Source organism: Macaca fascicularis, chromosome 1 (genome assembly GCF_037993035.2).
Source record: "Macaca fascicularis isolate 582-1 chromosome 1, T2T-MFA8v1.1".
NCBI lineage: Eukaryota > Metazoa > Chordata > Mammalia > Primates > Cercopithecidae > Macaca > Macaca fascicularis.
In genome coordinates this window covers 155,955,384-155,970,087 of record NC_088375.1, presented here as the reverse complement: position 1 = coordinate 155,970,087, position 14,704 = coordinate 155,955,384, and the positions used below count along the sequence as shown (strand labels likewise).

Genomic DNA, 14,704 nt, shown 5'->3' with positions numbered 1-14,704 from the left:
TAGGATGTCTGCACTCTAGCCCTGCAATATCTAGCCAGTATTTCCCATTGTCCAGACCAAGGCATAAACCAGTGAAGTGGGGAGTCTGGAAAACACAGTCTGCAGGGATGGGCATTCCTGTGAAATAGATCAGAATTGGATGCAAGCCTGAGGAACAGATCTGGAGGCAAAACTGTTACTCCCCATTCCATAACCCCTTGTTTTCCCCACTCCTTACATTCCAACCTCTCTGGTCTTTGTTCCATTCCTAAACACAGGATTAATGTTCATGCTGCTAGGTGCAGTGGCTCATGCCTGTAATCCCAACACTTTGGGAGGTCAAGGTGGATGAATCACTTGAGCTTAGGAGTTTGAGACCAGTCTGGGCAACATAGAGAGACACTAGTGTCCAAATAATAAATAAATAAATAAATTTATTTAAAAAATATGTCCATTCCTCTGAACCTTTCCCTATACTACTCCTGTATTCTGGAATGCAATCTATATTCTTTCGTATTAGAATTTAACAAACTGTTCAGAACCCAATTGGAACGCCATCTCATGATATAACTTTTTTCATACTACTAACATATTCCATTGGCATTCCCTGTACTTAGTACTTTGATGATACTTCTCTTGTAGCAATAATTTCTGCTTTACAATATGGTGATTTATGTATATGTCTTTCTTTGCTAATATTAGAGGACATATTTAGCTACTGTTTTGGCTGAAAATCCCCAAAGATTCAACACTTTCATTAGTATCAAAATGTCTGAAGTTCTTGTATTGTTATAACAAAAAGTGGGATTCTGAAAAAAATAAATAAATAAAGATCACCAAAACCATAGGAGTTGGAAAATGATTTTCCTCAATGATTCTCGAATTAATATTTTTTTTCGGTTTTTAATATAAAGCCATCCCATCAAATTATGATATTTTAAAATATTTGAGGTATACAGTCTAATTTTCTTTATTTCAGTAGTCTATTACTTATAATAAACTTAAGTCTCTTAAGTTTCTTTCCACGAGTTTTAAATCACTCAGCCTGAGTTTTTAGAAATCTTGCCTTTTTATTTTCAATTTGAAAATAAAATATGAGATATCTATTAAGATTCCGTTAAAAACAACAGGAGCTTAAAAATTGTGGGAGGAAGTATGTCTAACTGTACGAGGAAAAATAAAAGCCATGTTTTCCCACCTGAGAAATTTTACTCATAGAAAAGACACACTACCCATGTGGAAATTAAGTATTCAAGCATCTATAATTAATAGGCTGGATAATTAGGATGCTGGATATTTTCAATTAATCTAGGTATTATAGATATTCCCCCAGGCCTTACTAGCTTGAGTAGATAAAGAAGCAAAGAATATATGTTGAAATAATAATGCTAACACACACACACAAATAGAAACACACACACACATGCACACACATATGCATTCTCATCTTTGTCAGAACTTATGTACAACACAGTCAACTTTTCCTTTAAAACTATGAGTTCCAGATAAATTCTCTGGGTGCCTCAGAATTTGAATTGTTGAAACTGTTGCCCATTGGGTTCCTGCTTGCATATGTAGAGAAAGCTGCTCCCTAACTCCGAGAAAGCTGCTCCCTAACTCCAGTACCCAACAAGTGACTCCTTCTCTCTCACCAATCCTGATAATACTCAGGGTGGCAGTTGCCAGATTTAGTCCCAAAGTGCCATACCTCAAACAGTCCCATTCTCAGGAAAGCCCCTCTTTAGTTATCATCCCTGATGATACTCTGCTCCCCTGACAGCACTGCATCCTGAAGAGTCATCACAGAGAGCAGGTGTGCCCCTTTGTGTAAGGCTATGAGCCACTTCCATAAGACCTTACCTGATGTGCTCTGCCCCCACTCACAGTCCAGGGACTATGGCATATATTTTATCTTCTTGGGCACCATGGAGGACTTCTTTCAGATCAGAGATGGTAGGAAAAAGACTTTCTCCCTTAGGCATGGAGAAGTTGAAGCTGCAATAGATGTCAAGATTTTGCCTTCACTGTTTTTGGAGAATCCATCATCACTGGTGCAAGTCAAAGTTGTTTACAAAAATAAGTGCATTGATTTTTTTTGGAAAATTGTTTTCTTCTAAATACAGAGACGATTTTGTCTCATCTTCAAGACCAGACTACAGAGGATCAGAAAGGTGTAGCCAGTGCAGTTTTCTTTAATAAGAATGGAGGCTGTATATGTACCACATTTTCTGAATTCGGTCTATCATTGAAGGACATTTGGGTTGGTTCCAAGTCTTTGCTATTGTAAATAGTGCCACAATAAACATATGTGTGCATGTGTCTTTACAGTAGCATGATTTATAATTCTTTGGAATACTATGCAGTCATAAAAAAGGATGAGTTCATGTCCTTTGTAGGGACATGGATGAAGCTGGAAACCATCATTCTGAGCAAACTATCTCAAGGACAGAAAACTAAACACCGCATGTTCTCACTCACAGGTGGGAATTGAACAATGAGAACACTTGGAGACAGGAAGGGGAACATCACACACTGGGGCCTGTCATGGGGTGGGGGCAGGGAGGAGGGATGGCATTAGGAGAAATGCCTAATGTAAATGACAAGCTAATGGGAGCAGCAAACCAGCATGGCACATGTATACATATGTAACAAACCTGCACGTTGTGTACATGTACCCTAGAACTTAAGTGTAACTAAAAAAAAAAAAAAAAAAAAAAAAAAAAAAAAAAAAAAAATGGAGGCTGATTCATTAGCACAAATGTTAGGGTTGGTTGGTATCTGCAGATGTAGCTTCAAAGTACATATTTCTCAGTATGTCAAATAAAAATGTTCTCAGTACTCTTGGAAGAGATAATTCACCTGTTCCACAACATTCTTTATTGAAAATCCATGTTCCGTGGCCTGTGTAAATACCTTAGGAAGGTCAGTTCTGTGGAAAGCTTCATCCTAATGATCACTGGGATGGTGAGGCTATACCTTTAGAGATGTGTGTTGGAGCTTTGAGTGCCCAGCTTGGATTAAAATGATACAGTCTGATTTCATCATAGCGATGCCAAGGACATGTACTTCAGCATTCATGTTTCTACATTCCAATATCACAATATCTAGAAACTTGCAATTACTCTGTAGTCTCCACAAACTTAAGATATTCTTTCAGAGTCTCAGTCTCTGGGTTTTGGAGGCTCACTGATTTACTGTTCTTATTTTGCTTCTTTTCCAGGTATATTTTGTTTTTAAAACATTTAGCTCTCATTTAAGATACATTTTCTATGTACTCCATATGCAATGAAAATATGCTTATCCTGAAAATCATGTAAGTGGTAAGTTACAAGGATGAACAACTATTCATATTCAAGAAAATTTATTCCTTCCATTCTTCATAATTATTATTCATGGGATTCTCCACTGTGCAGGGCATTGTTCCAGATTCCAGAGTCTGAAGAGTGTAGCATTAAAATGTGACTTTGGAAGCCTAGATTCAGCATTTTTCTCTATTGTTAAGTAGCCCTGTGATTCGAGGTTAGTTTCTTAACTTCTATAAGATTTGGGCTTCTTATTTGAAAAATAAAGGGGTTGAACTTTACAAGATTAATTCTAGGCTCCTTTCCAGGTCTGAAATTCTATGATATTACAACTATAAAAATCCTCATGTAAATATTTGCAAATACAGGATAAACAGTTAAAACTCCGTAATGTATAAACTTCTAACACATGAAGTTCTAAGTGATATAACTTGATTTGGAAAGTATCTTTGATGAGCTGGAGATAAAAAGAAGTACTGAAAAAAAGACTGGCAACCTATAAGTTGCAAATCATCTTTCTCTGACTTTTATCTCACCTTTCTCTGGTTTTGTATTCAAAACAAGTTTTATCACAATATGTCGCTAAGTAGAATCAAAGTAGGATATAAAATCAATCATGTTTATTCTGTTTTCATACATCATTTAAAATTACCAAATGTACTAAGTGTCTGTAATTGGTCCCAGTTTATCATATTTGGGCTCAAACGACAAGACTGTATGTCCAGAGGCGTGAGAATACCATTTCATTCCTTCAACTTGGTTAGGTCTGTGTGACCAAGAAGGGGCAAGCTTGTAATTGGCGGTGACACCTGGCAGTGGGAAGGAAAGGAGAATGAGAGACCAAGCAGATAGTAAAAAAATGGACGAGCTGTAGGTGAGAGAAGGGCTGGATGGGCTGGGAACATAACTGTACTGAGAATCATCTTAGTGCAACATCCTAGTGCAGGCCTGGGAACTTACATTAGCCATTGTTGATCTGGATGATGGCTAGGTGGCTCTGTTCAGCTGCTAATTTTATCTTTTATCTTTGTTGCTATTAGTCACAAAATGAATCAGTTGCATTAAGAGCCAGTATAAGTCATAAAACAACAATACATTAACTATGTTATTTTCCCTGTACAACATTTATTATTGTTGTTTTCCCTCAATGCCAGTTATTATGAATACATTGCAGAAATTTAGAATAATATACAGGATTATGAGACAAAGACTCACAAGGGCTAATTGTATCCCATGTTCTCTTTTTAATTGTTACTTATTAATTTATACGATGCTTCAGGGTAGTCAAATCCCCTCACCAAAATCAAAGACAAGGAAAGCCATCAACCCATACTGAAATGAAATTTAAAATATCTAAAGAAATACATTGTTTACTTCATTCTTCCCAAGTGCCTGCCAAAAATACCTGGATATTCTAAAATGTAGAGAATTAGGTAGAATCTTAGGTGTACAAGTCTCCAGTGAAAACAGCCTCCATCACTGGAATCTTTCCTAAAAATGACTCATTAGGAGGAGTTTTATCAAGTGTTAAAGGGGTGACCTGCTGTCTTGATGTGCTACTTCCTGGCTGGAGCTCTGAAGGTACATCAGAAAGAGCCCAATCAAAGCAAAACCATAAAGTCAGGTTTTTATTTGAAATGTTTTCATTTCATATTTCCTCATCTCTCTCTTCCTCCTGCCTTGTTATGGTCACTCCATCTTTTAGCACCTAGCACTTATGCCATATCATTTCCTTTTAGATCTCTGAAAATAATAATACCAATAGTAGCACTTTTATGTGATAAATGCCATAACAAATATTATCTTTATTATCCCTCCCAAGAGCTCTTGAGATAGGAACTCTTATTGTTCCTTCTTTTCAAATGAAGACTTAAAATCAGGAAGAGTTTTGTCCAAGGTCAGCTAGCTGGTACCCAGGAAAGCCAGAACTTGAACACAAATTTGTATGATATTGTTGTTGGAGCATTATTCTGACACTGCGTTCCAGCCTTATTTGTGTGTCTTTCCCTCTGGATCAAGAATATGAGGTGTTTCCCCCCACCAAGTGCTTGTTTTGAATAGAGTATTTCTACTAAGGAAATGCCCTTAACCAGATAAATATACCCCCAAATAGTTGAGATTGGACGAAATAGTTTTGGCTGAAATTTTCTAAGAACTCCTTAAATCATATCCCCAATTCCACTGCTTTTCAAGCTAGCCCATCTTCAAGTGTGAGATGGAGATAAGCCAAGAAACTAGAAAAAGCATGACTGCTAGATAACAAGACCAGTTATCTCCAGTCAGTATATCTATATGACAGAGCAAGGTCATAAGCTACCTTTACCTTCTGGACACTTGAGCACAGTGGCTTTGCCTCCTGTAATTCACATGCTGCACATCACTCTGAGTTCTGCTGAGCTGGGCCCAGGACATGAGCAGTGCTACAAGTGGCCAGAGCCCTGGCACTTTATTCCTGCTGACCTCATTTAGCCTAATTACTTTGTCCGCTGCTTTTGGAATAAGGTGTTTTAGAGACCAATATATGGTGTGTGTCAGAATTCTACCAGACAGCAGGGATGAGAGGTTTGGGAACTGATCAATGCATTCTACCCTTCCCCTGGAAAGAAATGAATCTAAATAAATGGAAAATCAAGGCTGAAAAAATTTGACATCTCTAGAAAAAAAGGAAAGCATGAGACTCATCCATGTCTGAAAAATGCTGATACTGTGCTAGGAAATGGAGACATCAAGGTAAATAAGATCTGGTCCTTGATGGCATTCACATAAGGCATAAATTAAAGTTGTCAAAAAAGCATGGTCTATAGATATGTACATTTTCAGAACACATGAGTTTGTATTTTTCCTGCAGAACAATGATAATCATTTGTATGACATTTTCCTATTATTTGCTATTGATACTAAAAAAGAAAACTTAAAAATTCACTATCCCAGGTGTAAAACAATGATTAAATATAGTGTACTTACAGAGTTGTTCACAAATCATAGTTGTACAGAGCAGTGATTTTTTTCAAAGTCAAACAAACTCATACAATTATTACCCCTGAGATCACCCCATCCCCCTCAGTATTATGATTTCTATACCCTAGATTAATTAAAATGTTTACGCTTTATATGAGTAGAGTCAGGTTTGCATGCTTCTGTGTCTGGCTTTTTTTCACTCAACAGTATTTTAATTTATGTTATTATAAACCGATACAACATTGAACAATTAATATTCATTTAAATTTAGTCTAATTACTCTGTCCACTGCCACTTTACTTCTACTGAAGCTCTTCGAAATAGCGACTTCATTCATTTTTACAATATCTTATCCATGATGCACCGTCTCCCTGTACGTTTACTTGATTCTATGGGACATAGTATCACACTTAACAGTGATTATTGAATTCATTTAAATGATTGAAATTAAAGAACATCTAGAGAGAGGAAAATAAAATAAGAAAGTGGTAAGGGCACACTGAAAGCAAAATCCTGAAAAGTAAAGTGAAGAGCCATAGCAATTAGATTCTCAGCATCAGGAGAATTTTCTCTGTTTATGCTTTGAATCATGTCAATGTTCCCATCTCGTTAATTATATTCTGCAAGATTTTGTTTGAGGATTCCTTTTTCTCCATGAACCAGCAAAATCTTGCCAAATTGCCCTTTGTGTTTCATTAGCCATTCTTTGTTGGTTGACTTTCTTTTTTTCACACTCTAATCAATGTTCAGCCTTGTGATTTCTTCAAAAAATGTTCATCATGTGCAAGCCTATTGCTCTATTAAAATATTATGAGCTCTATTCAATCTATGAAACTATTATTTATTGCAGAATCTATTTCAAGTTAATAATCTCTCTATATGTTTAATTAAAGAATTTCTAAATTTTTTGCCTTATTCATGAGTCAGAACACGGTACTGCCTATGGCTTGCTCACAGCAAGGCCTGCTTTTAAGAAATCAATGACTCTCACACTGGGGTGTGCCACTTTTCCAATTTGGGAAAACGAGCATTCTATGGTTAGTAGAAGAAAACAATAAAAAGTGAAAGATGGAGGCAATTTGGTTTTGAGTACTTTGTCTGAAGCAAAACTCTATCTGCAATGGAAGCACGATAGAAAGGAAAATGGGGGGTATCCAATGGCAGTTCAGACCTAAGTAGTCATGGCACATTCACACAGTCTCTCAAAGACATTTCATCTTCTAAAGATCTCTTTGGAACACAATTCTGTTCCTATGTAGGTCATACTTTGGACTCTTCCGTGGCACACAGTTGTATTATCTCCAGAATTGTAAAATGCATCCTTTTGACATTCAGTAAAAATATTCTTTATACTATAAAGACATCTCCCAGGATTTCCAGGCTAAGGTCACTTTTTGTTGGAATGAAGTAGATAGAGTTATTATTTGGCAATTCTAGTAGAAAAAATACTTGAGGCTATTTACTTTTTAAAAGAGAGAAAACATTTTCCACTTCTGATTTTAAAAGAGTAGTTTACATCAGAATGAATTTCCTGTCTTGGGATAAACAACAAAAACTCTATACAATTTTTTTTTTTTAAATAAATAAAATAGCTATTTAAAAGCACTGGAGAAGAACCAAGGCAACTAGAAATAAGAAAAAATACACCAAGTTGGCCTGGCACCGGGGCTCACCCCTGTAATCTCAGCACTTTGGGAGGTCCAGGTGGGCAGATCAGGAGGTCAGGAGATGGTGACCATCCTAGCTAACACCGTGAAACCCCGTCTCTACTAAAAATACAAAAATTAGCTGATTAGCTGGGTGTGGTGGCACGTGCCTGTAATCCCAGCTACTCTGGAGGCTGAAGCAGGAGAATCGCTTGAACCCAGGAGTTGGAGATTGCAGTGTGCTGAGATCACGCCACTGCACTCCAGCCTGGTGACAGAGTGATACTTCATCTCAAAACAAAAACAAAACAAAAACAAAACAACAAAAAACAAAAAGAAAAAATACACCAAGTTGAGTTCCGCTTTCTCTGCAACTTTTACTCCTTGAGGCATTTGCTGATTAACAGTTTTCAAAGTCAACAGCTAAACAAAAGCAGAGACTTAAAGCTTGCTCTAGTCTCATTTGGCTAGTGATATAAAAATAAGAATTCAGAGACACTAAGGAACTCACAACTTCATGAGCAAGGTTTTGAAGAAAAGGCAGCCATAGAAAACAGAATCCATTGTTCTGCTAGCCTCTTGCCCTCATTACAGTATAAAATGAATAAGGATCCCCTTTGAAGATTCTCAGCTTGTTTTCTGTGGATATGCTTGGAGCTTTCTAACTCATTGTTATTAGGTTGGTGCAAAAGTAATTGCGATTTTTGTCATTGAACGTAAGGGCAAAAATTGCAATTAGTTTTGCACCAGCCTAATAGAATTAGCTTTCACAGACTGCCAGAAACCAGTCAAGACTTGCATGTGAAATGTCTAGTATAAGCCTGTTAATCTTTTTGTGTGGTTCAAGGTGAGTCTTGGAAAAGCAATAAGGGAACCTCAAGATTCTTGAGACCAGCATCTGTTGAGGAAAGGATTAAATGTATGAGAAAAGAGCAATGGGTTTTCCAGGGTGACAGGCTGCATTTGTTCTCATGTTTTCCCTGTAAACCCATTCACTGGGGTCTCTTGCTATAATTCTACCAAGGACTTCGTAGCACCTCACCTCTCTTTCATTAGTTTTTACCTAGGGCAGAGGTTAGCAATTTTTTTTCTATGAGGTCTAGTTAGTAAATGTCTGCAGCTTTGTGAGCCAGGTAATCTCTGTTGCAACTACTTAGTGCTACAGTTGTATTATAAAAGCAGCCAGAGATAAAAAGTAAATAAATGGGCATGGCTGTGTTCCAATAAAACTTTATGAGCACTGAAATTTAAATTTAATATTTTCATGCATCATGAAATAATATTCTTCTTTTGAGTTTTCACCATTTAAAATGTAAAATCCACTCTTTGCTCTTAGGTTCTGTGAGAACAGGTGGTAGGGTAGATTTGGCCTAGGGCTCTGGATTTCTGACCCCTGCCTTGGAGCTTCAAGTCTTTCCTGATATTCAGGGTCCTCAGAAGAGTCAGTACTATTTTCCTTTAAAAAAGGCATTGTGGTTATATAGGGTTTGGCAGAAATATTCTGAGGACAATCTGTTTTTGGAATTAACTTCAGCTGCTTAATAACTACCTCGTCAAGAAAGGATGGCTTGTCAGTTTAGTGGTTATTCTCAGTGTTTGTTCCAGAAATAGCTTGCTTGATTTTTCTCCTTCAGAGTAATAGATTCTAAACATGAATGAGAAATTATTCCATATGACTCACGATTCTGTCAAGAAGGCAATGTGGAACGAGACAGGATTCTTTTGTTCTTGTTGAAGTTTTACATTTGTTAATGAATGACTTCTCTTTATGAATAGGTGTAAAACTTGACTGGATTCCTGCACACATTCAGTTGGATCATCAGTAAGAAAGTAAGTGACTGGCTGTCTGGTTGAAACAGCATGAAAATACTGACATTTGTCATCTCTTGACGAGTCAAATCAAAGAATAGTCTGATAAATGAGGAAATTAAACAAGAAAGGCAGGAGAAATGGCAATAAAATAATAAAAACATACGATAATACACATCCAACTGTGAGTCAGATTGTTATAGTACAGAAATGTACACTAGAGTTAAACAGATCCTTACAAATTCCTCCCCCAAATAATCACCAATTTATGCAAATGTTTTAAACTCAAGTGAGAATGTGTTACAAATGCATTTGAGGTGGACATAAAGATACCATCCCAAGGCAAGTTTCCAGCTTTGGAGAAGGAATATCAGCACTGACATTTATAGCAGATTGGGAGATGGTTTTCTCTTTCAGAAACCGTATCCTCTTTTTCACTGAAAGAGTACTTCTAACAAAGGAATTAATTCAGCAGAGTTTCTCTAACAAAGAAAAAACTTAGAACATACCAGTATGAGGGCAAAACGTTGCTTCAGTGCAGATATCTTTAGCAAGAAATTCAGTACTTGAGTGAAAAGACCTTCTGTACTTGCTCTCCCAAAACTGTAAAATTGCTCAAGTCAAACAGCAGGAGTGAGTTTTGGAAAAACAAGTAATTGAAAGGACCAGTAGATGGCATAAATAAGTCAGGATAGACTTGTTGGTTCAGTGAAAGAAACAAGGACAATTTGGCATCTCCTTACTTTTGTGTCTCCCTGTCTGTTTAAGCTTGCACTATTTGCCTCTGTGATCCTAGCACACTGAGCTACTACTATGACTTTAGTTCACACTTAAGAAGGATTCCCTGAGCACAAAGCCCAAAACTTAAAGAAATGGTGAGGTCAGAAGAGAGTTATACTTACTATCATTATTTTCCTACTTCCATCCTCATGCCTTTTTTTTCTTTCTCCCTCCTTTTCTTCTTTCTTTTCATTCTACCTCAAATGCAAATATCTGGGCCACATATACTCCTGGTTTGCTGATGTCATTGGTTGCTAATCCATCTCTGGTTTTTATTTCTCCCCTTTTCTGAGTCTGCAGCACTCATCTCCTTCACAGGTATTGACACTCATGCATTTGATGTTTACCCTTGACAGTATATGTATGTACACTTATCAAATATGTAGTGTTTTGTGAAGGTGTGTATTTTTAGTTTTCATACATGGTGTTATGTTATTGATTTCTTTGTTTCTTTTTTTTTCACTCAATACCAGGTTTCTAAGAAACATTGAAGTTGCTGTTACTTCCAACTACTGCCTACTATTATTCTATAGGTGTACCTACTGCATTTTAATTGGCTATTCCTTTAGAGATGAATAACATAGGCCTTGGTTATTAGAGAGTAATCTTTTATTTTTTCTTTCCATTTCTTAGAATGTTTTAAGACTTTAGAAATACATTTTGTAAAATGGCTTTTAAAAAATTGATTAGCAGTAAATAAGGCGGAGAAAATAAGGGTGTGTGTGTGTGTGCTTGTTTGTGTGTGTGAAAAAGCCGCCTTACTCCCCCACTACAAATCTGCTCTCTTCCTTCAAGCCTTCTAAAAGAGTTTTCTGATTCTTATTACTACTAATTTTTACATTTTTATCTAGCATAAGTATGAAACACAAGGAAATATGTTTATTTCACCCTTATATTTTTGTCCTTCTTGTTCTAACAATGTATTTGAAGAAAGAACAAAAGTGAGAATGTTATAAAATTTAAAAACTGGTGTTTTGTAGCCCACATAATGACTATTCCTAATATGAATCTTCTCCACTTGTGTAATACATTTTATGGAAAATGAATATATACCCTGTAGCATTAAGCATCAGTAAAATACCTTTGTCAGATAGACAGGCAATAATGGGGTGGAAAGACCATATTCTTTATTAGAGACTAGGCATGGTGAAGTGTTTCTGTCAGGGCTGCTATCAGCTGCATTGTGTCCCCTCAAAATTTATGTGGAAGCCCTAACGTCCCATGTGACTATATTGGACATAGGGCTTTTAAGGAGACAGTTATGGTTAAATAAAGTCATAGGGTCCTGATTCAATAGAACTCATGTCCTTAAAAGAAGATGAAGAGACATCAGTGCGTGTTCTCTCTCTCTCTCTCTCTCTGCCATGTGACCACACAGCAAGAAGGAGGCTCTCTACAAGCCAGGGAGGGAGTGTCCACCAGAGCATGACCATGTTGTCACCCCACACAATATCTGCATAAAGGCCCAGGTAATAAATATTTTAGACTTGTGTACATGACAGCATTGCAAGACTTATTCTGGAAAACCTCTCTAAGGAGTTGACAGTTGGTTGAGAAATCAATCACGAGCAGGAACCGGTTACCCAAAATTCAAGGTGTTCTTGGCAGAGTACACAGCAAGTGGAAAGGCTTTGAGGTGTGGGCGTGGCATCCAGCTTGTGGGGGCAGTGAGGTGCTCAGGACAATGTTGGGGCCAGCGTGTCTGGTGTAGAGTGTGAGTGAAACAGATGAGATACGGAAGGAGAATGAGCACGGTGAGGTCATGATGAAGACACAGAAAAGAATGTGGATTTTATCATAAGGATTATGAGAAGATTTTGGAGCATGTGTGTGTGTGTGTGTAGTAACTTTACATTTATTTGGGGCATTTTAAAGCCTGAAAGTAACTTGATCTGACTTATTATTATTATTATTATTATTTAATAATGTTGTCTACTAAATGGAGTAGAAACTGGGAGCTGTGGTAGGAGGCAATTGCACACCTGGAACACTGATGCTAGAAGGAACAGGTAGATTTCAGATATTATTTAGATACAGAATCATCAAGTCTTGTTGATGGATTATAAGTGGAAGGCAAGGGAAAGAGAGGAATGAAACATTGTGTTTTGGTTTCAACAATTATAATAAGGGTGGTGTATTTCAAATGGGATAAATAGGGAAGGAATAGTGGTTTTTTTCTGATGAGAAGGCAGTGAGAATTTATTCTGGACATGTTGTGGAATTAATGATTAGGCAGTTATACGTACAAGTCCACATGTCAGTAGAGAATGTGGGTTGTAGTGTGGTCAGAAGCAGAGAGATGGATGAAAAGCTATAGTACTATATGGGATGCCCCAAGAAAGGAATGAGCAGGGAAAAGAAAAGGAGGGACTTGTAGAAGCTGAGCGATGAAGGAGAAGCCATCAAAGGGCACCAAGAAGAAGCTGTCAGTGAGTCTGGAAGAACCCTTACAACAGAATAGCATACAATATGAAAGTGAAGAGCAGAGAGGATTTCAAGATGGAAAAAGAGGCCAATGCCTTTGGATGCTGCTGAGATGCTGCTGAGAGGTTATGAAGGATGAGGACAGAACGGTGATCACAGGATTTGGCAGTGGAGGTTGTTGGTGGACCTGACTAGAGTAGTTTCTCTGAAAGACAGGGATCAAAGTCCTAATGAGAAGAGAATGAGTGTATGGATTTGGAGGTGAGGAAGAAAATAGGATGAATTTCGAATTTGTCTGATAAGCCTGAGAGTGAAGTTGATCTCTACCACTTAATAACTGAATGATCTGGAAAAAAAAGCACTTAATCTCTTAATCTCTTTGAATTTCATCTTGCTTCTCTGTAAATTGTGAATTAAATACCACACACAAATGGTGTTATGAGGATTGAATGAGATAACGTAAGTATCTTAGTTCATTTGTACTGCTATAAGAAAATACTGTAGACTGGGCAATCCACAAAATCAAATTTATTTCCCACAGTTCTGAGGACTGGGAAGTCCAAGACCAGGGAGTTGGCAGATTTTGCATCTGGTGGGGGCTGCTCTTTGATTCCAAGATGGTGCCTTGTTGCTGCATCCTCCAGCGGGGAGAAACACTGTGTTGAAAGGAATGGAATGTGCAAAAAGGGGCAAATTTCCTCCATCAAGTCCTTTCCTAAGGGCACCTAATCCCATTCATGAAGGTAGAGTCTTTACGACTCAATCACTCCCTAAAGGTCACACCTCTTTACACTGTTGCACTGGGGATTAAGTTTCAACATTTTCAACATGAATTTTGGAGGGGATACCATCATTCAAAACATAGCAGTAGGTTAAGTACACAATGCACATAATAGGCACTTTACAAGTGTTATTTTCGTTTTCCTCTCACATTTGATTTATTTGATCCACCCACTCTCCAGGTAATGAATATTTCCAAAGTGCCACAGGTGGCCTTGGCATTTGCCAGAAAACTCTAGCATTGAGTACAAAAACAGCAAACAAAACAAAACAAACAAACAAAAACAGCCAAACAAACCAACAAACAAAAGAAGACTTTGCTTTATCTGTGCATCATGTGCAATAAGCATCGTCATTTTGATCCCTGGGTACCACACACATGGGTGAGTAAGAGGACAGTCACAACATAGTCATAAAAACTCTTTGGGCTCTATCAAAAAGATCTGATGTAAGGTTTTTCACAACTAAGGCATACATTTGTACAGACTGAGTAACAATAGAACATGTAGAAGCCAAGGATGATGCACTTTCATTTGGTAAAGCGAGACTGGCATTGTCAAGTGGGTCCTGAGAAGTTCTAGGAACCTTGTGGTATGTTGCCATTTAATTGCATTGCACATGAACATAGAATAACTTAATGGCATTGTACATGCAGTAGAAAAACAGATTGAGAGGAGCCAGTGCATGTCCTTGCCTGAGTCTTCCACAGCGTTGCTTTTCCAGGAGATTCTATTACGTAGCAGGCCACATTGGTGCCTACAATCAAAGGAAAATGAGTTATTCCAATTGAGGAATTTGCCAAATTCAATTTACCTTCTTTTAAGTATGTCTCCTTATTTCTCTTTCTTCCCACTCCTGCACCTGCTACTAAGAAAAAAACATTCTCTTTAAGCTTTATAATTAAAAAATACTTTACTGATTAAAATATTTGTTTATGTAATAACAATAATAATAACTAATTACATCCAGCCCGATGAGTTTTATATCACTTTTCAGCCAAGTAGGACTCGAAGCAGCTGAGCTATT

At 37.3% G+C, this 14,704-nt stretch overlaps 1 long non-coding RNA gene and 1 pseudogene across 1 annotated transcript; one reads left to right on the top strand and one right to left on the bottom strand.

Annotated features, from left to right (window-relative positions):
• Positions 1–3,886: 3,886 nt before the first annotated feature.
• On the bottom strand, positions 3,887–10,311 carry LOC135968723 (uncharacterized). Its single transcript, XR_010583676.1, has 2 exons — positions 10,204–10,311; positions 3,887–4,090 (listed from the first exon to the last, which is right to left on the bottom strand). It is a non-coding gene; the product is annotated as an uncharacterized lncRNA (long non-coding RNA).
• Positions 10,312–12,861: 2,550 nt separating this feature from the next.
• The window catches only part of LOC102137938 (SNW domain-containing protein 1 pseudogene), a 57,729-nt pseudogene continuing 55,886 nt past the window's right edge, over positions 12,862–14,704 (top strand).